Source organism: Neovison vison, chromosome 7, assembly GCF_020171115.1.
Source record: "Neovison vison isolate M4711 chromosome 7, ASM_NN_V1, whole genome shotgun sequence".
Lineage (NCBI taxonomy): Eukaryota > Metazoa > Chordata > Mammalia > Carnivora > Mustelidae > Neogale > Neogale vison.
The window spans coordinates 147,794,808-147,820,440 of record NC_058097.1 but is presented as its reverse complement, the minus strand read 5'-3'; the positions used below and the strand labels follow the sequence as shown (position 1 = coordinate 147,820,440).

Here is a 25,633-nt window from a genome sequence, read left to right as displayed (position 1 = left end):
TGTACATATGTATATATTTCTGTTATTTAAATTTGTATTTTTTATTAGTTATATTTTAATAGCTTCATTTATGGTATATAAAACATTATGTTAAGTACATGATCTCATTTGTCCTTACACAAACCTATGAATTTCATCTTTGCATAGCTTTATGTAGCATTTTAATTTCTTTTGTGAATTGCAGGTTTATTTATATCCTTGACATTAATTTTTCTGATTGCTTGCTCATGTTTTCATTGACTTGAGCATTTTTCTTGTCCTGTTTTTGTTTTTTGTTCTTTTTTTTTTTTTTTTAAGAAATTTATTTATTTATTTGACAGAGAGAGAGTGCAGGAGAGCACAGGCAGAGGGAGCGGTAGACGAGAGGGAGAAGAAGGCTCCCTTGTGTGGGGGTTGATGTAGGGCTCCATCCCAAGACCTTGGAATTGTGACCTGAGCAGAAGGCAGCCTCTTAACCAGCTGAGCCACCCAAGTACTCCTCTTGTCCTATTTTTGGAACAGGTGGACTGTATTAGTGCTATTAGCCTTTATCTCCCCTGAATTTTTTTTTTTTAGATTTTATTTATTTATGTGATAGAGATCACAAGTAGGCAGAGAGGCAGGCAGAGAGAGAGGGGGAAGCAGGCTTCCTGCTGAGCAGAGAGCCCAATGCAGGGCTTGATCCCAGGACCCTGGGATCATGACCTGAGCCACAGGCAGAGGCTTTAACCTAATGAGCCAGCCAGGGTTCTCCATCCCCTGAAATTTTTTATGTAGACCTTATTTTTCAGAATAGTTTTAGATTTACAGAAAAATTGAGATGAAAAGATAGTACAGAAAACTCCCATATACTCTACACCCATTTCCCCCATTCTTAACGTCTTTCAGTAGTATGATACATTTATTGTGATTCATGAACCAATATTGACGTATTATTATTAACTGAAGTCCACAGTTTATTCAGATTTCCTTAGTTAAGAAATTTGGGGTAAAATATACATAACATAAAATTTGCCATTTTAGTAATTTTTAAGTGTACAACTCAGGGGCATTAAGTATATTCTCAGTGTTCTATGTGCAGTCATTATCAGTATCTATTTCCAGACATTTTCATCATCATCCCAAACAGATTCTATACCCATTAAACAGTAATTCCCCATTTTCTTCTTCCTCCAGCCCCAGGTAAACTCTGTTCTGCCCTCTGTCCTTATGAATTTGCTTGTTCTAAGTACTTGATATAAGTGGAGTGATACAATATTCATCATTTTGTGTATGGCTTATTTTCAGCATAATGTTTTCATTGTTTTTCTGTGTTGGAGGATGTATCAGAATTTCATTCCTTATATGGCTAAATAATACTCTATTGTATGTATATGCTGCATTTTTTTTAAAGTAAACTGTATGCCCAGCATTGGGCTTGAACTCAGAGCCCCGAGATCAAGAGTCCGTGCTTAACTGACTGAGTCAGCAGGGATCCTTTGTGTTTATATATCCATTTGTCTGATAATGACCTTTTTTCTGTGCCAGGATACCATCCTGAAAGCACATTATATTTGTCCTATCTCCTTAGTCTCTTGGCTGTGATGGTTCTTCAGATTTTCCTTCCTCTTGATGACTGTGGCAGTTTTGAGTACTGGTTAGGTATTTTGTGGGCTGTACCTGTATTGGAATTAGTCTTACGTTTTTTGTTTTTTGTTTTTCTCTATGATTAGACTGGGGTTTCTCTGCTATAAGGTTACTCTTTCCCACCCATCCTTCTGTGCTGTCCTCTTTGTTAAGGTAGTCAGTATGCACAGCCCACACTTACGGAGTGGGGATTCCTGTTCCCTCTCCTTGACAGCAGAGTATCTACATAAATTATTTGGAATTCTTCTGCATGGGAGGTTTATATCAGTAACCACTTTCTTTTACAGATGAGGAATCTAAGGCCTGGGTAATGTTTTCAAAGTCACACAGTGTCAACACGGGCTGCAGTCAAGGTCTTTGATCCTGAGTTGCCGTGGGCAGCCATTCTTTGCAGATTGCTGGAGAGGCAGGAAGTTTTAAGTTTCATTAAGGTTCAGGACCATCATGGTTTATGTGGTTTATTTCCCACAGCACGTTGGTACAAGCACTGCTGCTGATGTAGTAGGAGCGGTATATTTTTATTTATTGATACATTATTTACTTATTTTTTAAGGATTTATTTATTTATTTTAGAGAGTGAGTGGGTATCCTTGTGGGGGGGTAGGAAGAGGGGAGAGGTGAAGAGAGCATCTCAAGCAGATTCTCCGCTGAGTGCGGAGCCCAGTGCAAGGCTGGATCTCAACCACCTGAAATCATGACCTGAGCTGAAACCAAGAGCCAGGTGTTCACCTGACTGAGCCACCCAGGCGTGCCTATACTTTTATTTTTCAATTTTATTTCTATATGAAAATTTCCTTTAAACAACTTTACAGCCTAAAGAGAAGAAGGAAATGGGATTGAAACACATACAAGAAAAAAAATGGTAGCGTAACACCAAAAAGCTTTATAAAGCCTAATTTGGCTGTACATGGTATATATTTTCCTCTTATATGTTTATTAGATACCTTACCTTTGCTAATCTGATTTAATTATCTTTTTTTTTTTTTTTTTTAAAGATTTTATTATTTATTTGACAGAGATCACAAGTAGGCAGAGAGGCAGGCAGAGAGAGAGAGAGGAGAAAGCAGGCTCCCTGCAGAGCAGAGAGCCCGACGCGGGGCTCGATCCCACGACCCTGGGATCATGACCTGAGCCGAAGGCAGAGGCTCTAACCCACTGAGCCACCCAGGCGCCCCGTGATTTAATTATCTTTTTATTATATTTTCAAAAAAGTCTGTTTTGTCAGTTAGGCCACTGAAGGCAGAGAGAAAGTTGTGTCTTACTGGGAATGTATGCTTCATGCAGCACGCACTATGCTATCACATTCATTCCTTCCGCGAATATTTATTGAGCCCCTTACTTGTGACTCAGATTCAAAACATCCAATTTGTATAAGATAGAATGATAGTAGTTTTTGGGCTACTTTCTCTTGTAAACAAAACTGTATGAGGAAGCTTCAGAAACTTGAAAAAAAAATCAACAGCCTTAAATCATTTTTATGTGACAAAATGCCGTCAGGAATGTAATAATTTTTATTTGTTTGTTTCTTAGTTTTTCCTGTGAAAATGTTTAGTTCTCCTTTGAAAGGAAAAGCTATGTTCTTATTTAGTGTTTACTTTAAAATTTCTCCACAGGGTCACAATTCTTAACTTTGTGGCAGAAAATTCAGAAGTGAAACTGACTGGAAATAGAGCAAGAGCAGAATTGAAACTAATAAGTTGGGCCTGAAGTATATGGTAAAATGAAAAAAAAAAAAAGGTTTTCATCGTTTCCAAATGTGTGCTTTTGATATCTGTCTGTTTTTACCTGTCAGACTTATTACCACTGGGTTGGGGAAGAGGAGGAATATTTGTCATTTTTGATGTGCTTGAATGAGTGCAGCAAGAAACCAGGGGGTATTTTAGATAAAGACAGGTCTATGTTAAGGGAGGAGTTGAAACATTTTAGGTTTTATACTTCGTTGTAGTTATATATATATGTTACATGTATAATAACATCAGTAATATCTCAGGAAGAGTTAAATTTTTCTGATGTCTTGAATGATGTAGTAGTTGTGTACTTAGATTATAAGCTAGAGGGACACATGGAGGATGGAAAAGTTGACAGTGGAATTTTCAGTGGTATAGGGGCACTTTGGGGTTGGTTGAGCATCTGACTCTTGGTTTCAGCTCAGGTCCGGATCTTGGGGTGGTGAGATCAGCCCTCTGTCAGACTCCGCACTCAGGAGAATCCATTTGAGATTCTCTTTCCTTCTCCCTGCCCCTCTGACTTGTGTGCACATATGCTCTCCCTCTCCATCTCTCTTTTTAAAAAGATTTTATTTATTTGTCAGAGAGGGATGGAGAGAAAGAGAGCACAAGCAGTGAGAGCAGGAGAGGGAGAAGCCTCCTACTCCCTGAGCAAGGAACCCAGTGCGGGACTTGATTCCAGAATCCTGGGATCATGACCAGAGCCGAAGGCAGATGCCCAACTGACTGAGCGGCCCAGGTGTCCCCCTCTCTCACTCTCTTAATAATAAATCCCTTTTTTTTTAAAAAAAGATTTTATTTATTTATTTGACAGAGAGAGATCACAAGTAGGCAGAGAGGCGGGCAGAGAGAGAGAGAGGAGGAAGCAGGCTCCCTGCTGAGCAGAGAGCCCAATGCGGGACTCGATCCCAGGACCCCGAGATCATGACCTGAGCCGAAGGCAGCGGCTTAACCCACTGAGCAACCCAGGTGCCCAATAAATCCCTTTTTTATAAAAAGGTATAACTCATAGTATACCTTCTTGGTTTAATATATAATCTTGTTTTCTGCCTTCTTTTAAGGTAGAAGTGTGAATTTGAATCATAGAATTTTATAGATGCAAAATCTGAAGCCCTCAGAGTTGAAACTATTTCCCTGGTAATAGGCTTGGTCCATCTGTTTTTTCCCTTCCTGAAGGAGTCAGTAAAGAATATTAGTTGAACAAATCTGAATTGCGTATTCCTTTAGTTCCTTTTAGTGACAGTTGCCTGACAGTTACCTGACAGTTCCTCTTGTCCCTTTTAGTGACAGATATCTGACCAGATCCTGGGTCTCATGAACAGTTCTACTGTGCTTGGCTGGGTGTTTGAGAACTTGTTTCTTAAACTTATCTCTGTGCTTTGACACATCATTTCTGCAGCTCTGGGGATTTTAGGCTAGAATTGAAATGGGAGAAAGACTGTATTTTAAAGTTCTCTTTATAGGCAAAACACTCAGACCGCACCCCCCAGTCCCCTTTTCTGATATGATTTAGAGTGAAACTTTGGAATATCCCTCTGTATTTGAAGTGATCAGTCTTCCTGTTTTGTCCCTGGGTACTTACCAGGCCGATCCTTTTTTTTTTTTTTTCCCTCCCCCATGTCTATTCTTTCTGAATAGTCCACTTGAAAGTACTGATTCTTTACCTTTTAAATTTCTGAAACAGCAGCATCTGGTGATTATGGGTTTGTGATGTCAGGAATTTCATTCTGTGTAATATTTGATGATGATTGCCATAGACCTCATTTGCTAGAAATGTTACTAGGGATTGAAAACTTTAGTAAAGTGCGTTTAGTAAAGTCCTTAAAGGCTGAGCCTGATAATGCTAAAAGCTGAGCATTAGAACCTATTACTTAAGCGTCTCTGTTTGTTGGTCTGTTGAAATATCTGGCATTTTTTCCTCTACCGTGGTTTTTAGAATGTCCTGAAAGAAGCATTCAGATATTTTTAAAAACAAGGAGAAGCTTTGCGCAGTGGCGGTATCGTAGCCAGTGGGGTTTATCCGAGGCGCGATTATTGCTAATTAAAAACAAGGAGAAAAACTGGGAAGCTGAAAATGGCAGTTATCTTTGGCTTTTGTTAGTAGATGCCAGGGTAAGAAAAAAGAGAAGGTACAAATAAGTAAAAGTGGAAATTAGACTTACGATCTTTTTTTTTCAGGGAAAACTGCTTGTTCTTTTTACCATGAATGTACTTTTTTTTTTTTTTAACCTAAGGGTTTAATTCTGAACTGTAAGTACTTTATATGTCATGTTAACTTCTCTTAAAAGAAGTATGGGGGGGGGCGCCTGGGTGGCTCAGTGGGTTAAAGCCTCTGCCTTCGGCTCGGGTCATGATCCCAGGGTCCTGGGATGGAGCCCCGCATCGGGCTCTCTGCTCCTTGGGGAGCCTGCTTCCTCCCCTCTCTCTCTCTGCCTGCCTCTCTGCCTACTTGTGATTTCTCTCTGTCAAATAAATAAAATCTTAAAAAAAAAAAAAAAAGAAGTATAGGGGTACCTGGGTGGCTCAGTTGGTTAAGTGCCTGCCTTCGGCCCAGGTCATGATTCCAGGGTCTTGGGATCGAGCCCCACATCTGGCTCCTTGCTCTGCAGGGAGCCTGCTTCTTCCTCTGTCCCCTTCTTTTGCATGTGTGCACTCTCTCTCTCTCTCTCTGACAAATAAATAGACGAAAAAAGAAATAAAAGAACCATAGAAGGAACTTAACTGCATCAACCATTTATTCAACAGATATTTATAAAGCACCTTCTTTGAATTATGTTAGATGTGTGATTAGAAACTGTATGCCTCGTTTCCTCCAACCTACTTATGTCTTTCTGAGGATATGAATTATTTCCTGTCACAATGCCAGTCTTTTTTTTTTTTTTTTAAGATTTTATTTATTTATTTGACAGAGATCACAAGTAGGCAGAGAGGCAGGCAGAGAGGGAGAGAGGAGAAAGCAGGCTTGCCGCTGAGCAGAGAGCTCGATGTGGGGTTCAATCCCAGGACCCTGAGATCATGACCTGAGCCGAAGGCAGAGGCTTCAGCCCACTGAGCCACCCAGGTGCCCTGCCAGTCATTTTTTTAATGAGACTAAAGGAAAATGAAATTTCTAAAAAAATGTAGCATGAAAATAATTTTATTTAGAATTATGAAGAACTTTTTTTAACCTCGTCTACCTTAATAAGTAGAGTAATCTCCTTGAGAAAACGGGTACTGCTTTTATCCACTAAAATGGTAATATCTAGCTATATATGGGAAGCAGGAATATGAAAAAGATTTTTAAAATTTTCATTTTGAAAAGAGATCACAAAGCAAGATAGGCAGGTAGGCTGTGGGTGCTCATTACAGGTCTAGGGTATTTTAGAGTACTATACTCATTACAGGAGAAAGTTGGTCCCATTTTAGACTTACTGTAGAGAATGTGTTTCAGTCTTGTTTTCATGCATTGACTTAATGGAGTTTGTTCTGCTTGGAGGGTATTTAATATAAATGTAAAAGTAAAGAACAGTTGTCCAGGTGCTCTGGAGTGACTAGTTTAGTTTTGATTTTCATGTTTTTCTATGAAAAAACATCAGTTTGATGATTAGATGGGGACACTAGAATTGCAGAATTTCTTAATTGCCCCTTAGCTGCATTTTTTTGTTGTATTTTTTTTGCTGCATTTTTGATAAATAAACGACAATTTTAGAACTACCTGAAAATTACTAAAAAGTATTGCTCATGATTATTACCTTGAATTTTCAAGAAACAGTTACATTTTCTATATCCTCTTTAATGAAGTAGCAAAAAATATATATATTTATTATGTATATACTTTTTTATTGTTTATTATTATTTTTTAGAATTGAAGTATAATTGATATGCATATTAGTTTTGGGTATATAACAATGATTTGATATTCATTTAAATTATGAAATGATTGGCACAATAAGTCAGTTGACGTTGTCACCATACATAGTTTTTTCTTTCTTTTTTTATTTTTTAGTAAACTTTTTTTTTTTTTTTTTTTTTTTTAGTAAACTCCATTCCCAATGTGGGGCTCAAACTCATGACCCGCAGTTCAAAAGTCACATGTTCTAATGACTGAGCAGCCAGCCACTGTCCCAGTCACCATATATAGCTACATTATAGTTACATAAAAATTTTTTTCTTGTTATGAGGACTTTTAAGTCCTTGTAGCAACCTTCAAATATTTAGTACAGTATTATTAACAGTATTATTAATGTGACTATATTATTAATATAGTCACATTACATCCCATGACTTATTTATTTTATAATTAGAAATTTGTACCTTTTGACCCCCTTCATCCAGTTCATCTCTTATTCCTTGTTTTGTAATTTCTTTTTTTAAAAAGTTTTTTTTTTTTAGAAAATACTTTATTTATTTGTTTGTTAGAGAGGGAGCTCACAAGCAGAGGGAGAAGCAGGAGCTGAGCAGGAAGTCTGATGTGGGGGTGCCTGGGTGGCTCAGTGGGTTAGGCCACTGCCTTCGGCTCAGGTCATGATCTCGGGGTCCTGGGATCGAGTCCCGGATTGGGCTCTCTGCTCAGCAGGGAGCCTGCTTCTCTCTCTCTCTCTCTCTCTCTCCCTGCCTGCCTCTCTGTCTACTTGTGATCTGTCAAATAAATAAATAAATAAATCTTAAAAAAAAAAAAAAAAGAAGTCTGATGTGGGACTCGATCCCAGGACCCAGTAATCATGACCTGAGCTGAAGGCGCAAGCAGTGAGGGGTGGAAGGAGAGGGAGAAGCAGACTCTGGGCTGAGCAGGGAACCTGTGTGGGACTCCATCCCAGGACCCGGGGATCATGACCTGAGCTGAAGGAAGGTGCTTAACTGATTGAGCCACCCAGGGGCTCCTGTTTCTTTTTTTTCTTTTTTCTTTCTTTCTTTTTTTTTTTAAGATTTTATTTATTTATTTGACAGACAGAGATCACAAGTAGGCAGAGAGGCAGGCAGAGAGAGAGGAGGAAGCAGGCTCCCCACCAAGCAGAGAGCCTGATGTGGGGCTCGATCCCAGGACCTTGGGATTATGACCTGAGCTGAAGGCAGAGGCATTAACCCACTGAGCCACCCAGGCACCCCTTAAAATAGTTTCTTAAGAACAGATAATTATTGGGACGCCTGGGTGGCTCAGTTGGTTAAGCAGCTGTCTTCGGCTCAGGTCATGACCCCAGCGTCCTGGGATCGAGTCCCGCATCTTGCTCCTTGCTCGGCAGGGAGCCTGCTTCTCCCTCTGCCTCTGCCTGCCATTCTGTCTGCCTGTGCTCGCTCTCTCCTCCTCTCTCTCTCTGATAAATAAATAAAATCTTAAAAAAAAAAGAACAGATAATTATTCCTTTTTTTTTTTTTTTAAAGATTTTATTTATTTATTTGACAGAGAGAGATCACAAGTAGGCAGACAGGCAGGCAGAGAGAGGAGGAAGCAGGCTCCCTGCTGAGCAGAGAGCCCGATGCGGGACTCGATCCCAGGACCCTGAGATCATGACCCGAGCCGAAGGCAGCGGCTTAACCCACTGAGCCACCCAGGCGCCCAATTATTCCTTTAATATGGTGTAGTGGGAAGACTTGTAAAGCTGGTTGAGTGTGACTCAGGTAACTTTGGGAAACTTTGTTCTGGTCTTAACTTTTACAAGAGAAGATTGGAAATAGATTGGATTATTTCTATCTCTAAACATTTTTAAACCTCATTGTGCCTCTTTCCTCAGTTGCCAATTGTTTGACTTTTCTTCCCTAATATTTTCATTCCATAAACATTGTGTTCAACTCTGTTCTACACTATCATTTGTTCAATAGTTATATATTCTGCTGCTGTGTATACCACCCTGGTGAAGAATGTGGATTCTAGAGCTGATTGGGTGAAATCCTGATCTTTCCGTTTTCCTAGATGAGCAGTCTGGAAGTTACTTGATCTCCTTATGCCTCAGGAACGCTCAAATCAAATGGGCATAATAGCACCTACCCTCTGGGGTTGTTGAAAGGATTAAATGAATCATAAATTTGCTTTAAAAAGTGGTTGGTCAGGGAAAGTGCTCCAGAAATGTTAGTTGTTGGCTCCTGTTGTTATTACTAATTTGTTAGGCACTGAGGATACAGGATCAATAAGGTGCTGTCCTTGCCCTGGAGGGACACATAGTCTAATGGTTAAGGCAACTGTATCAGCAAACCATTTTAGTGTGATACAGGAGATGGTTTGAACAAATGCTGAGGTGGGAAAGGGGAGGAAAAACATTCTAGCAGAGTGACCAGCCTGAGTAAAAAAGTAAGGTATCAACAGGAATGGCAGATAATTAACTGAGGCTGGAGTTTAAGTCGTTTGGAGGAGGATGGTGGAAACAAATGAGTTGGAGAGGAGTAGTTTGGGATTAGATTATAAAGGGCCATATATGCCATGGTTTAGGATTTGGGTATTATCCTGGAGGTAGAAGGAAGGACAGTCTTTTTTTTTTCCCTAAGACTTCATTTTTTTTTTTTTTTAAGAGCAGTTTTAGATTTCACAGTGAAATTGAGCAGAATGTATGAAGATTTCCCAAAAACCCCTGCCCCTACACATGCATAGTCTCCTCCATTGTCAATATCCCCCACTCTGTGGTACATTTATTATAGTCGGGGAATCTAAATTGACGCATCATTGTCGTCCAAAGTCCATAGTTTACGTTAGGGTTTTCTCTTGGTGTTATACATTTATATGGTTATAGACAAGTGTATAATGACATGTATTCACCAATATAGTATCATACAGAGTTGTTTCACTGCCCTAAAAATCTCCTGTGCTACACCTGTTCATCCCTCACTCCCTCTTAAGCTCTGGCAACCACTGATCTTTTTACTGTCTCCATTGTTTTACCTTTTCCAGAGTGTCATACAGTTAGAATCATACAACTCTGTTGAGTATATACCGAGGACTGTGATTGTTGGACCGTATGACAAGAATATGCTTAGTTTTGTAAGAAACCACCAAACTGACTTCCAAGACAGCTATCCCATTTTGCATTCCCACTAACAATGAATGAATTAAGAGTTCCTGTTGCTACACATCCTCGCCAGCATTGGTGCTGTCAGTGTTCTGGAGTTTGACCATTGTAATAAGTCTGTGTAGTGTCATCTTGTTTTAGTTTGGATTTTCCTGATGAAAAATGATGTGAAGCATTATTTCTTGAGCTTATTTGCCATCTGTGTATCTTGTTCGGTGAGGTGTCTGCTAAGGTCTTTGGCCCATTTTTCATTTGGGTTGTTTTTTCTTATTGTTGAGTTTTAAGAGTTCTTTGTGTATTTTGGGTAATAATCATTTGTCAGATGTTCCTTCTACAAATATTTTTCCCAGTCTGTTGCTTGTTTTATCATTCTCTTGACATTGTCCTTTGCAGAGCAGAAGTGTTTAATTTTAACAAAGTCCAGTTTGTCAATTATTCTTTTCATGGAGATTGTGTTTGGTGTTACAGCTAAAAAGTAATTGCCATACCCAAGGTCACCTAGATTTCTCCTGTGTTATTTTCAGTGAGTTTTATAGTTCTGCATTCTGCATTTAGGTCTATAATCCCATTTTGAATTAATTTCTGTGAAGGATGTTAAGGTTTGTGTCTAGAGTCATTTGTTTGCATATGGATGTCCAGGTCTTCCAGCACTGTCTGTTGAAAAGACTGTCTTTGCTCTATGGTATTGCCTTTGCTCCTCTATCAAAGATCAGTTGAAAACACTTATATGGGTCTATTTCTGGGCTTTCTATTCTGTTTGATTGATTTTTTTGTTTATTCTTTTGCCAGTACGGCACTGCACTGTCTTGATTACCATAGCTTTATAGTAAGTCTTGTCAGTCCTCTAACTTTGCTCTCCTTCAGTATTATGTTCACTATCCTGGGTCTTTTGCCTCTCCATATAAACTTTAGAATCAGTTTGTTTGATAACCACAAAGTAACTTGCAGGGATTTTGATTGGGATTGCATCAATCTGTAGATCAAGTTGGGAAGAATTGACATCTTGACAATATTGAGTCTTGTTATCCATGAATATGCAGTGTTGCTCCACTTACTTAGTTCTTTCTTGATATCTTTTATCAGACTTTTGTAGTTTTATATAGATCTTGTACATATTTTGTTTGATTCAAGCCTACTATTTCACTTTTTGAGGTTACTAATATAAATGATGTCATGTTTTTAAATTAAAATTCTACTTGTTCGTTTCTGGTAGAGAGGAAAGTGAGTGGCTTTTGTATGTTAACCTGTATCCTGCAGCCTTGCTATTATTGCTTATTAGTTCCTGGAGTTTTTTGTCCATTTTCTCAGATTTTCTATATAGATGATCATGTCATCTGTGACAAAAACATGTTTAAGTTTTATACCTTTTCTGTATAGATTTTATACCTTTTCTTGTCTTTTTTTTTTTTTTAAAAGATTTTATTTATTTATTTGACAGACAGAGATCACAAGTAGGCAGAGAGGCAGGCAGAGAGAGGGGGGGAAGCAGGCTCCTTGCTGAGCAGAGAGCCTGACTTGGGGCTCCATCCCAGAACCCTGGGATCATGACCTGAGCCGAAGGCAGAGGCCTTAACCTACTGAGCCACCCAGGTGCCCCATACCTTTTCTTGTCTTATTGCATTGGCTAGGACTTGTTTTCAGGAAGAATTTCAAGCTTCTTGAAAAATTGTAAAAGTAAAACTTATACAGGAACACCTCACCTTTATACCCTTTACCCAAATTTGTCTACTGTTAACATAATTCCGTGTGCTTTATCATTTGTAAGTTCTCTTTTTCTGTGTCTGTATAGGTATAGATAAATATTTTTTGGTATATGTGAATCATTTGAAGTTATTGTGACCTTTTACCCTTCAATACTGCATATGTATTTCTTAAATAGGTATATTCTCTTTGATATGCATAGTATAGTTATCAACTTCAGTAAACTTAACACTGGTATACTTTTATTCAATCTGTGGTTTATATTTCACTTTTGTCAGTTGGTCCCATAATGTCCTTTATAGAAATTTTCCTCCTCCAGTTCATGATCCAGTCTAGGATCAGGTAGTGCATTTAATTGTCTTACCTCTTCTTTTAAGAGATTTTCACAGCTTTTCTTTTCTTTTTTTTTTTAATGTCAGTGTCATAATACAGATCACTTCTTCCCTTTTTAAAATAGAACATACCTCATTTTCTGTTTATCTGATATTTCCTCATGATCAGATTCAGATTGTGCGTTCTCACTGGGAATATTTCATGTGTGGTAATGTGTCTTTCATAATGTATCACTTCTGGGGGTATGTGGTGTCCATTTGTCCCTCACTGGTGCTGTTAAGTTTGGTCACATGGTCAAGATATCTGATTTCTCAGCTTTAGAAGTCTGCATGTGCCCATGTGCGTGACCAGTGAGTAGTTTGTAGGGAGACACTTAGAGAACATGCATATATCCTGCTGCCCCCTACCCTGCAGACTTACCATCCATTGAGGGTTTTTACCTGAGCTAGTCTTGGCTGTGATGTGACAAAACAAAGATTTCCCAGCTCTTAACACTCCCTCCACATTTACCAGTCTGACTTTGACATTGTACTGTAAGCAAGAAAGGGAGGATAGTCTTTTTTTAAAAAATTCATTAATTTTTTTATTCAAGGATCGTTGACAAAAGAAGAGAGCACGGTAGTGGAAAGAGTGGTGAGAAGACTGCTGACAAAATTTCTAAATAAGGGAAGATTGAGGTCTGAGTGGTGAGGCATGGTATTCATGCATTTTCCCTTCCCTTCTTCTGTTAGCAGACATTTATTGAATATCTGTGTGCTTGCCCATTAGCCACTTGGGATAAACAGACATAGTTTGGTCCTTAAGGAGCTTATCGTCATTGAAGCTACAGAAGGGCAAAGAATTGTGATAAAATATGTTATTAAGAGTTTTGCTTAAAATATAGCTTTAAATGTTACCATATACTTAAGGGTACTATCTCACATGGCTCAGTGAAGTTGCTAATATTGTCTGTGATTCACTCATTGGTTCATCCATCAAACACTTATTGAGGACCTATTTTGTGCCAGGTTTGTGCTAAGTGCTGTAGGTGTAAAAAGGATTAAAACTTGGTTTCTGTATTTAGAGATCACCCCTCTTTTTGTGGGGGGCATTGACCCCTTTATTGATCATAAAGCGTGATTGCAGCAAGTGCTATAGGATGGTGGCATTGTGCACAGGTAGTGGTAGCCCAGAGCAGAGAAATGATCATCTTCGTTTGGGGTCATGGATGGGACAAGAAGGTCAGAAAGGATATATCAAAAGTGTAGATTCTAGAGCTGGGTCATAGTGATTTAATGTTTGCCTGCTTAATTGTAGGTATTCATTTTATTCTAATTGTAATTACCATTTACTGCCATATTTTCCTCAAGACAAGATTCATGATTTCTTGTCACATACCATTATAGAGAAACCCCATTACAGTAATTCATGAACAGGTTTCCCAGTTTTACTTTATCTTTTAGCTTACAGCTTTGTTTGTAGTAGCTATTCTCCTTAAAACTGTTCTTATAGTATTTTTAACTACAATAGTTAGAGCCATCCCTCCCATTTAACAGGGAAGAAAACCAATGCCCAGAAAAGAACATGGAAGAGCTAGAGTTCACACCTACCTATTCTGGTTCTAAATTCAGAGCTTTTCCTACTATCTGACTCACTTGTTGAACTTAAAATGCAGTTTTCCAGTTTCATCTTTGTACAAACCTGTAGAGCTCCAGTTCAGAGGATAGATTTTTGAAGCTCTGGAGGTAAATGCAGCACAAAAGAATGAGGAAACTTTAGGGTGATTGATAATAATAGTCCATACCTACACAAACCTATATAGCTACGGTTCAGAGGATAGTTTTTGAAGCTCTACAAAAGAATGAGGAAACCTTAGGGTGATTGATAATAATAGTAATATTATTGAACTGTCACATGTGCCAGAGCTGTGTGTAAGGACTTTGGAGTTACTCCATTTACTCCTCATTAAGTTCTGTGAGATACAAACTGTCATTAGCTGCATTTTATGAATGAGGAGTGAGAAGCTTAGAGAGCTTACATACATTTCCTAGTGACATGGCAGCGAGGGGCTCAGGCCCAAGTCTGCCAAATTCATTCTATAACACAAAGACGGTGTTTGGGATCATGGGAACCAGTAGCTCACAGTTTGATTTTGAATTGAAGCACACTCTGTTTTTTTCAGGTTGACTTAATTGAACCCAGTTTGTACATGGGAGACTCTAGAATTGTTTACCCTCATGCCATACAGGCTGTCATGTAAGAGTTATTCTTCATGTTGTGGGTGTCTTACTCTGTTCATCTGTTGCTTTTGTGGCTGAACATCTGTAAAAGTCTTCCCATATTATATGCTCTTTAAAAAGTCAAAACTTCCTTTTAAAAAAAAGATTTATTTATTTATTTTAGAGAGGGAGAGAGTGTGTGAGCCAGTGGGGGCAGGTGGGGACAGGGAGAATGGAGGAGGAGGGAGGGGTAGAGGGAGACAATCTCAAACAGATTCCCTACTCAGCATGGAGGCCACCTCTGGGCTTGATCTCAGAACACGGAGATCATGACCTGAGCCGAAACCAAGAGTCAGACACTTAACTGACTGAGCCACCCAGGCACCCCAGTTTGTCAAAACTTCTTGGTGCAGAAATGCAAATAGGGCAGAGACCAGAGCTTTTAATTTTCTTGAATTTATGTAGGAAAGGTATTCAACGGTATTTATTTATTTATTTTAAAAAGATTTATTTATTTTTTTGACAGAGAGAGATCACAAGTAGGCAGAGAAGCAAGCAGAGAGAGAAAGAGGAGGAAGCAGGCTCCCTGCTGAGCTGAGAGCCCGATGCGGGACTTGATCCCAGGACCCTGAGATCATGACCTGTTTTAAAAATTTATTATTTATTTATTTGAGAGAGCAGGAGCAGTGGGGAGGGATAGGGATCCAGGAGAAACAGACACCCCTCTAAGCAGGGAGCCTGATGTTGCACTCAATCCTGGGACCCTGGGATCATGACCTGAGTGGGACGCAGATGCTTAACTAACTGAGCCTCCCAGGCATCCCTTCAAAGGTATTTAGACTTCTTTCTTTCTCTCTTTCTTTATTTTTAGTTTCTTATTTATTTGACAAAGAGAGAGAAAGAGAGAGAGAGCACAAGCAGGTAGAATGGCAGGGAGAGGGAGAGGGAGAAGCAGGCTCCCTGCTAAGGAAGGAACCCAATGTGGGGCTTGATCCCAGGATCCTGGGATCATGACCTGAGCCGAAGGCAGCTGCTTAACCAACTGAGCCACCCAGGCACCCCTAGACTTCTTTTTTAATGTGTGTAGTTCGTGGAACATTGTGGATACTCAAGAAATGTTGAAATACTTGGGTTTGTTAGAGTACAATGTATAGGAGAGAATTAAGAAAATATGAGAATATCTATGAATGTTGAGAGTGTATTGGGACAGATTGGGATAGAAGATGGTAATAGTAAGTAGATTCAGACCCTTTGGATTTATTTAGTAAAAGCTTGATTGTGGTGGAAGGGCCTTCTTAGATGAAGGTAACCTGGGTCAGTTCTAGGGCAAAGAGGAGGTGGTGATGGGAAGGAAATAGTGGGAGTGACAACAGGAAGTTTCTGGGTTAGGATTACCAAATTAGAGTGTGCTAGTTTTGCTAGGTTTCAAACAGATTCTGCCTGGAATCAGTTACGCTAATATCCAATGCTTTTTAATGGCTTGCATCTTTTTTTTTTGGAATTAAATAGAACATACTATTTGTAAGAGAGTTCTTGTTTCCAGGAGAGGAACTTGATATATGTTTTCATAGTATGCATAGCAATAGTTTTAGGGCAATGAATGAAGGATGTGGAAAAGAAGGAACATATGCCAGAGATATTGTGAAGAAAGAATGAACTGATGGGCTGGTGGCTGATCGAAAGTGGGGGTGGGGACATGGGATATCTGCAAGGCAAAGATGTCTCTTGGGTTTTGAAACAAGGTATCTGGGAAGCAAATACATGAGGTACATGCATACATATACACATAATCCAAGAGACTAGGCCTGGGTCCAGATCTTGATGTTGGTACTTACTGACAGTGCGAACATGGCCAGTTCCCTTTACTTATGGCCCCAATTTTATTATCTGAGAAGTGAATAAGATAGAGTAGTACTTACTAAAATTAAAATGTGCATAAAAATTACCCAGAGATCCTGTTAAAATATAGATTCTGATTGCATAGATGTGTAGTGGGACCTGAGATTTTGTGTCTCCAATAAGTTCCCAGGTAATCCTGAGTAGCAAAGGCTTAGGTGACCTTGAGGATGTTTTCCAGTTTTGTAATTCTATTTATTGAATGTTTGTCCTTTGGAGATCGGTTTTATTTGAGACCATGTCACCTCTGTTTAGATAAATGAATTCTAAATCTGTGTCTTCAAATTAGAAATGCCTGAACCAATTCATCACCTTATACTGATAACCACATCCTTTTTTCAACATCTCTATTTCTGTTAGTACTTTATATTTATAAAGTACTTCATGATTTTTTCAGAGAGCTTTTATATCCATTATTTCATTTGATCCTTAAAATAACTCACAGAGGTAGGCATACAGGAAATATCTCCATTTTATGGGAGGGGAAACAAGCTCAGAAAGTAAGTGATTTGCCCACTAGTGAGTTGTACTACCCTCGAGTTCAGAATTACTGACTCTAGTTTGAACTCTTAACCACTATGTCACACTGCTTCTGGTAATGGCTATCACAGATACCTGTACTTAAAGGTTAGTTGCCATCTCTGTTTTTTAAAAAATGTAAATTTGAGGAGCACCTGGGTGACTCAGTTAGTTAAGCGTCTACCTTCGGCTCAGGTCATAATCCCAGGGTTCTGGGATTGAGCCCCACATGGGGCTCCCTGCTCAGCTGGGAGCCTGCTTCTCTCCGTCTCCCTCTACAGCTTCCCCTGGTTGTGCTCTCTCTCTTTGTCTGTCAAATAAGCAAACAACAAAAAAATAAAGTTTATTTTATTTTGTTTTAAGATTTATTTATTTGAGAGAGAGAGAAAGAGAGAGAGAGAATGTAAGCAAAGGGAGGGGCAGAGAGAGAGGAGAGAGAGAATCTCAAGGAGACTCCCCACTGAGTATGGAATCTGATGTGGGGCTTGATCCCATGACCATGAGATCATGACCTGAGCTGAAACCAGGAGTTAGACACTCAACTGACTGAGCTACCTAGCCCCTGGTTTTACTTAAAAAAAATAAACAATATATTCATGTGGATCACAATTCAAAGGTATATAAGAGTGAATTTATACCCATTTCCCTTTCCCTAGGACAACCATTTCCCTTTCCCTGGGACAAATACCCATTTCCCTTTCCCTGGGACAACGATGTTATCGGTTATATTATATGCTTCTGCAATAATGACATAATTATATTCTTTTTTTCTCCATGAAACACAGATGCTAACATGATAAACACATTGACTGCATAAACTTTTGTGGGTTTTTGGTTTTTGTTGAGAGAGCGAGTGAGCGAGAGTGAGTAAGCCATAGTAAGTAGGGGAAGGGGGAGAGGGGAAGAGAATCTTAAGCAGGCTCCACATCCAACGTAGAGTCAGATGTGGGGCATTTTTCACAACCCTGAGATTATAACCTGAGCTTAAATCGATTTAGACACTTTACCTGAGCCACCCAGGTGTCCGAACTTCTGTGTTTTTTTTTTTCCATTAATAGTATTTCTTACAGATTGTTCCATATCAGTGCTCAGACAGTTGCCATATAATTTATTCTTTTTTTTTTTTAAAGACCTATTTTCGGGACGCCTGGGTGGCTCAGTTGGTTGGACGACTGCCTTTGGCTCAGGGCGTGATCCTGGAGTCCCTGGATCGAGTCCCGCATCAGGCTCCCAGCTCCATGGGGAGTCTGCTTCGCTCTCTGACCTTCTCCTCGCTCGTGCTCTCTCTCACTGTCTCTCTCTCTCAAATAAATAAATAAAATTAAAAAAAAAAAAAAGACCTATTTTCTTTTCTTTTTTTTTTTTTTAAGATTTTATTTATTTATTTGACAGAGATCACAAGTAAGCAGAGAGGCAGGCAGAGAGAGAGGAGGAAGCAGCCTCCCTGCTTAGAGGGAGCCGGATGCAGAGCTCGATCCCAGGACCCTGAGATCATGACCTGAGCCAAAGGCAGAGGCTCAACCCACTGAGCCACCCAGGCACCCCATATAATTTATTCTTAATAGCCACTTAGTATCCACTGTAGGATATATTGTAATTTAGCTAGTCCCCTATTGATGGACATTTAATGTATTTCTAGTTTTTTGCTAATATAAACAATAGTGCATTACATATATTATGATATATATCTCTATAAAAACATATAATTTTTTCACAAATGTAGAAGTGGAATTACTGGGTCAGAGAATATGTGCATTTGTAATTTTGGTAGTTATTGCCAGATGGCCATCATCTGAGGTTTTTCCATTTGTACTCTTTTAAGCTAAGTCCTGTTTTGCCACCGACTTGCCTCTGAATATGTTAGCAGACTTTTTGGTCTGTGCCAATTTTAGTGTAGCTTTAATTTACATTTCTCTTATGAGTGAGGTTGAGAATCTTTTCATGTTTAAGTGCTATTTGTATATCCTTTTCTGTGAATTATCTATTAATATTCTTTGCCATTTTTTTCTATTGGGTTTTTGGATATTTTTCTTACTGATTTTTAGGAACTCTTTGTATTTTAGTGAAATTGGTTATGTGAGTTGAAAAGTTTTGGTTAGGTTGTTTTTCCTTTGACTCTGCATATCACAGTTTTTGCCATGCATAATTTAAAAATGTTTTATGTAGTAGGGGCGCCTGGGTGGCTCAGTGGGTTAAGCCGCTGCCTTCGGCTCAGGTCATGATCTCAGGGTCCTGGGATCGAGTCCCGCATCGGGCTCTCTGCTCAGCAGGGAGCCTGCTTCCTCCTCTCTCTCTGTGCCTGCCTCTCTGCCTACTTGTGATCTCTATCTGTCAAATAAATAAATAAAATCTTTTAAAAAAAATGTTTTATGTAGTAAAATTTATAGATTTTTTTTTTTAATGGCTTCTGAGTTTTTCACCATTCTTAGACCTTTGAGGTTATAAAATAACTTTCCGTGGTTTCTTTTGGTACTTTATGCATTAATTATTTACATTTAAATATTTTTAAGCCATTTAGAATTTGATACAAGGTATAGGGTATATTTCCTAAACATACACATACACACACACCCCCCCCACACCTTTCCCTTTCTTTCTTCCTTTCTTTATTTCATTCTTTTTTATTTTTGTGGCTGTTCTATTGCCCTAACACCTTTACTGATTAGTTCATATTTCCCCAAGAGCCTTTTGACTCCCTTGTTTCTTTTGTCAATCTTCATTTCATCCTCAATTGTATCCATTATCTAATCTCCCCATTAAGCCCATTTTTGCTTAGGCTCCTATATTGTCTTATCCTTTCTTTCTGTTCCTGTTAATATTACTTTAAAACCTTTTTATTATGGAAATTTGAAATATATGTAGTGCAATGTGTATTGTGTATATCAGTGTATATTGAAATGCATATATATGAGGAGGTATATAATGAACTCCCAGGTACCTGTTATGTAATATAACTTCAGTAGTTGCCATGTGATGACATATCTTGTTTAACCGATGCCTACCTAATCTTCCTCTCTCCCTTACCCCAGTTATTTTGAAGCAAATTATGGCCATAATATTACCCTTTTTAAAAAATTATTTATTTTTCAGAAAGAGAGAGAGGGAGGGCACAAGCAGGGGGAACAGGAGGCAGAGGGAGAAGCAGAAGCAAGCTCCCCACTGAGCAAGGAGCCTGCTTTGGGACTTGATCCCAGGACTCTGGTATCGACCTGAGCTGAAGGCTGATGCTTAACCAACTGAGTTACCCAGGCATTCCCCCATGATATTACTCTTAACACTTGGACCACTGAGAGCTGTCTCCTGTCTTCCAATTTTTATCTTCCAGGTCATTGTTTGTAATTTTGTGTCTTTCTTCCTTGGTCTTATATTTCTAGAATAATAGTTTTCTAATAAATGCTCATTGACAGAATACTGCTAGATTGTTTGACCTCAAATTGGCCTTTTTGTGTGCACAAACTCTAGCTCTTTAGTGAGGTTACATACTCTGAAATAGGGAATGCCATGTTTGTATCCCTAGAGCTCCTAGCATGGTGTGTGGAAGAAATACCGCAAGATAAAATAGAAGGAAGAAGGGAACAAGAGAGGGAGGATGAGAGATATAGGTGAGAACAATGCTAGACCTGTCACTGCAAAGACTTGTTTCTTAGAGCAACACTACCCAGAGGAAACATGGAGGGAGAAGGGCAAGTTTGGACCTTCCACCAAGATTGGGGGTAGATAGGTTGGAGAGACAAAAACCCAGAGCCCAAGTGTATAAGAAATGTAGAAGGTTCAGAGAGATATATTTGGCCTTTTCCTGTGGGGAAGTCTGTATTACAATTGTAGTGTTTACTAAATGACTGACTTAAATTCTGGGACTGAGTGAGATTGGAATGAATGTCAAAATAAAGGTTTTAGTTCCAAGGTTGTATGATTTGCATCAGAAAGCTGTCAGTTAGGGATGGGAGCTATAATGTATTTTATGAAAGATTAGAATTAGTTTTTTTTTATTTGTTTGTTTAAATCTGTAACATTAGGCTATTGGTACTATTTGCCTATAACCAATAGCACCAAGCACTGGTTAAAATAAAGCATTTTGGGTTCTTTTAAAAACTTTTTCCGGGGAGTCTTTCAGGTGGGATCAAAAGATTAGAAAAAATAGGTGATTGAGTGCTATAATATAGAAGGAGCTTTTGTATTTTTTAAAAAGACTGATCTAATTTATCATGCTTAAATTCTCAACTCAGTAATTCAACATTTTTACCTTCTGTGGGAATGTGGAAAACTAATCTCTCAGGTTTGCTTTTGTTGTCCCTTAGAAAAGTATATCAAAATAGTGGTAATCTGAGTTTACTGGAAACAACCTGGGCCTTATTCCTCCATGCCGTTTAGCCTAGTCCCAGGGAGCAAATAAATGCCTGACCTGAAAAAAAAAATGAGTTGAAGATTGGAAAGGGGGCAGGTGCCCAGAACAAGTTTGACTACATTTCTAAACCAAATGCTATTTAAAAGAATTATCTCATAATATCTGTGATTTTCTACATTAGAACTTAGCAAACTGGCCAACAGTTTCTGGCATTTGTAACTAAGGAGACTAAGAAAAGTTATTGTGGTTAAAGGATTGTAAACAAATAAATAAGAATATTAAGAGAATGGATATGTACTGAAAAACTTAAAATAATTTACTCTCTGCCTCTTTACAGAATGAGTTGGATTTTTTTCTTATTGATTTTTAGGAACTCTTTAGTACAAATATAGTAATATTTGTTTAAGTAAACATTTAAAATTTCAGGTTCTCTTGTGTTCCATACTAGTACTTCTTAAAAAATGGGTACATAGTTTTTGATTGTATGCTGTACCACAATTTAAGAGTGGTTATTAAATTTTGGCTTTTATAGCCAGTGTCAGAATAAGCATATTTGCACACATTTTCGTGACTTGTGGAATTGGTCAAATATTACATGCAATTTTAAATTTAATAATTACTGCGAGATTGCTGTCCCTCCAAATTGAACCAGTTTGTATTTCTTCTTGCATTATTTTCCTTACTTATATCAACTGTGACAAAAACTAAATAGTTTGACCATTTAATCAGATAGGATTCTTCATTTTCTATTGCTGAGTAAGAAAAAAAATTAGTGGCATAAAACAACATTATCATTTATTTTGCTTATGATTGTGCAGTTTTGTTTGGCTGTGGTAGGAATGACTTTTTTCTGCCTTATTTGGTGTCATTTCTGGTGGCTTCAAGGTTGGGGGCTGACACGGTCACTTATATATCTAGCTATAGCTGGGATCTCATTTGAGGCCGTGGAGAGCAACTACAAAGTCCTTTTCATGTAGCTGCTTGGTGTCTTCACATTCGTGTGATTGGGTTCTAAGAAAGAGCATCCTAAGACAACTAGATAATTTTATGATTTAGCCTTGGAAGTCATGTAGTCTAATTTCTACCATTGTCACAGTCCTACCTACATTAAGGGAGAAGGAACATAGACCCCATTTTGTTACGGAGGAGTTGGCAGTGCTACATTGTAAGAGAGCCCCGGGGGTGAGAGCGTGGGGGTGTGATGTTTGATACAGACCTTGTTTGGAAACTAGTTTTCTGTGAGGTGGAATGGTTGTTTTGATGTGTATATCTTTTTTTTTTCAATTTATTTATTTTCAGAAAAACAGTATTCATCATTTTTTCACCACACCCAGTGCTCCATGCAATCTGTGCCCTCTGTAATACCCACCACCTGGTACCCCAACTTCCCCCCCCCCCCGCCACTTCAAACCCCTCAGATTGTTTTTCAGAGTCCATAGTCTCTCGTGATGTGTATATCTTTAATTAGGGGCGTGATTATACATCTTCTCATATGTTTATTGACCATTTCCGTTGCTTTTTCTTTTCCATTTCTTTTTCTTCTCATATGGTTTATAGACTATTTCCATTTCTTTTTATATCCTTTGCCTCCTTTTCTATCAGGTTATAGAGTATTGATTATATTACTGATTTATAATAGCCCTTGTAGATTAAGCAAATTAGACTCAAAATTTGTTTTGGAAGATGCCTCTCTATGGTCTTAGAAGTCATAAAAGGTGTATGTGGGATGGTTATTTAGTTTGGCAGTGGTGGGGATTTGTGGAGTGATTATATTTAAGAAACACAGTATTTGTGTTTTTGAAGCAAGGGTTACGGATAGGGAAGGAAGGGTGAATGGGAGCCATATTCTCCTCCTGTTAGCTATTAGCCTCCCTGAATCACTCTCTACAGCAGTGACGAGGAATAAGATCAAAGACACGTTAGTTCTCTTTGGTCGTTATTATACCTTGGAAGTCAGAGCATTTTAGATACCTGCAAGGGAATGGTAAAACTCAGGAGGAATATAGAACCCCAATGACGTATATCACTGCTGAAAATTGTTTTGGATTTCTTTTTGTTCTGGGGTGTGATTTGACTGTTTTTAAAGCTGTGCTGTCACCCATATTGAGATTCAAAATTATATCAACAAAAATGAATTAACCAACCAGAAATGATCATTTTCTAAAACATGGGGATGTTGAACAAAATGAAACATTTCTTTGTATCCTGCCACTAAATGTTACTCTTCATCTACTAACCTGTTATGGGATAAATCCTAAATAAATAGTCACAATATAAATCTCCCTAGTTATAATCTTTGACAGTTTTATGGGAACTTGGCTGTAGTTGTCATTCCAATTCTCATTTTAGGTATGTTTGACCCAGAGATACTTAAATTCTTGGCAGGACCTGAATCTCATATCTTTTTGCTCTGCTTTCTTCCTTATTGGTTTCATTTTTTGGTTTCACTCTGATGAAGGATAGCTGCCAACATCTCCAGCTCTGTATCCTTCCAGATTCAGGGCCAGTGTGGGGAAAAAAAACTTAGTAATTTAATATAATTTCTGAGTCTTTCAGTGGTCCTAATTAAGTTATATGTTAAGGTCAGGGGGATGGAATGTGCTGATTGACCTGACCTCCGTCATGCCATGAACATCCTTGGGGTTGGAGGTAGAGTTAATTCTACAGGAAGCATAGAGAGATTGATAGTAGGAGAGGGTGACTCTACAAGGGAGTTTTTCTGTTTGTTTTGTTTTAGTCAAATAGGTGCTGGGCAGGACAAAATAAACACAAAATACAAAAACCCCCCAAAACTTTAGACTACCTTTTTTTTTTTTTTAAGATTTTATTTATTTCAGAGAGAGAGAGAGCACAAGTGGGGAAGACAGGCCAAGGAAGAGGTAGAAGCAGACTTCCCACTGAGCAGGGAGCCCAATGCGGGGCTCAGTCACCGGACCCGGAGATCATGACCTGAGCCAAAAGCAGACACTTAACCAACTGAGCCACCCAGGCACCTCTAGACTACGGTTAGGGTTTGAAGCAGTTGGCTAACAACAGTAGTAGTATTAACAAGTTCTTTAGAGGCATCAGTTTCAGTCATTACCAATGAGTAATTATTATTATTTTTTTTTACTAAAGCAAATGCTTCAGATCTACAATGCATACCACTTAAGTCTTGTTTTAGAATTTATATTTGAAAGATTTGTAAAAATGTTAGGAATTTAGGGTCATACAGGTCTTTTGCTCACCACCAACACTTCAGGTAGCAGAGTTGTACTCTCATTATATCTATCAATCTTCCAAATCGAAGCTGAATAGGAGATTTTAATTTTATATGTTAGTGAATGTTTTTATTCCCTACATAGAACATTTTAGAGATAGTGTTTCAAAGATTTTAAGCCACGTTAATTCCAATTTAAAAGTTAAAATCTGTTCAGCTTTAGTTTTGGGGGTGGATGTTATTAGAGTACCACTTTGCTGCCTAAACCTATTGCTAAAGAACAATGCACAAAGAGTATTTCATAACCATAAAGGCATAGAACATTTGAGAAAGTGTAAGGAGATTGCTGGTTAAGAAAACTGCATAGGATGTTATCTTAAAGAATAATTCCAAAGTTTGTGGAAATTTTTAATTGCTCAGAGTATTCATACTTTCCTGAGGTACGTGAGCCACTTTAGATCATAAGACAGATTTGATTTCAGCTATCTTTTGGTGGGTCATTTGAAGAGGTAAGTCTTTTTTTTTTTTTTTTTTTTTAAGATTTTGTCAGAGAAGGAGAACACACTAACAGGGGGAGTGGCAGCTGAAGATAGATGTTTAACTGACTGAGCCACCAGGTGTCCCATACCACGACATTCTTGACGGGGGTAATTCACAGGAGATTTATTAATTCAGTCAAAAAACATTTATTGTGTGCCTGCCATTCACTAGGTACTCAGCTAGATGCTGGAGATACAAGTATAAATAATAAAAAAAATCTCTGGGGTGCCTGGGTAGCTTAGTTGGTTAAGTGTCTGCCTTTGGCTCAGGTCATGGTATCAGGCTCCTTGCTCAGCGGGCAGTCTGTTTCTCCCTCTGCCTGCTGCTTCCCCTGCTTGTTCATGCCTGCGCTCTTTGACAAAAAATAAATAAAATCTTTATAAATAAATAAAATAAAATCTCTTACTCACAGAATTTATGTTCTTGTTGGGGAAGATAGACAAATATCTGGAACTAACCCTTTTTCCATGTTAGGTAAAATCACATACTGTTTTTCAAGTATAGATCTTCTGGGGAACCTGAAAACAAGAGAGGATCCTTTAGGTCACTCTGGTTTCTTCAGTAATTCTTGGATCATGAGATAATAATTTGGGTGA

The 25,633-nt window shown here is 38.5% G+C and overlaps 1 protein-coding gene and 1 pseudogene across 1 annotated transcript in view; both read left to right on the top strand.

Moving 5' to 3' along the window:
- UVRAG (UV radiation resistance associated) overlaps positions 1-25,633 on the top strand; it is a 305,816-nt gene that overhangs the window by 5,039 nt on the left and 275,144 nt on the right. The window lies entirely within an intron of this gene.
- On the top strand, positions 5,313-5,437 carry LOC122914721 (annotated as a pseudogene).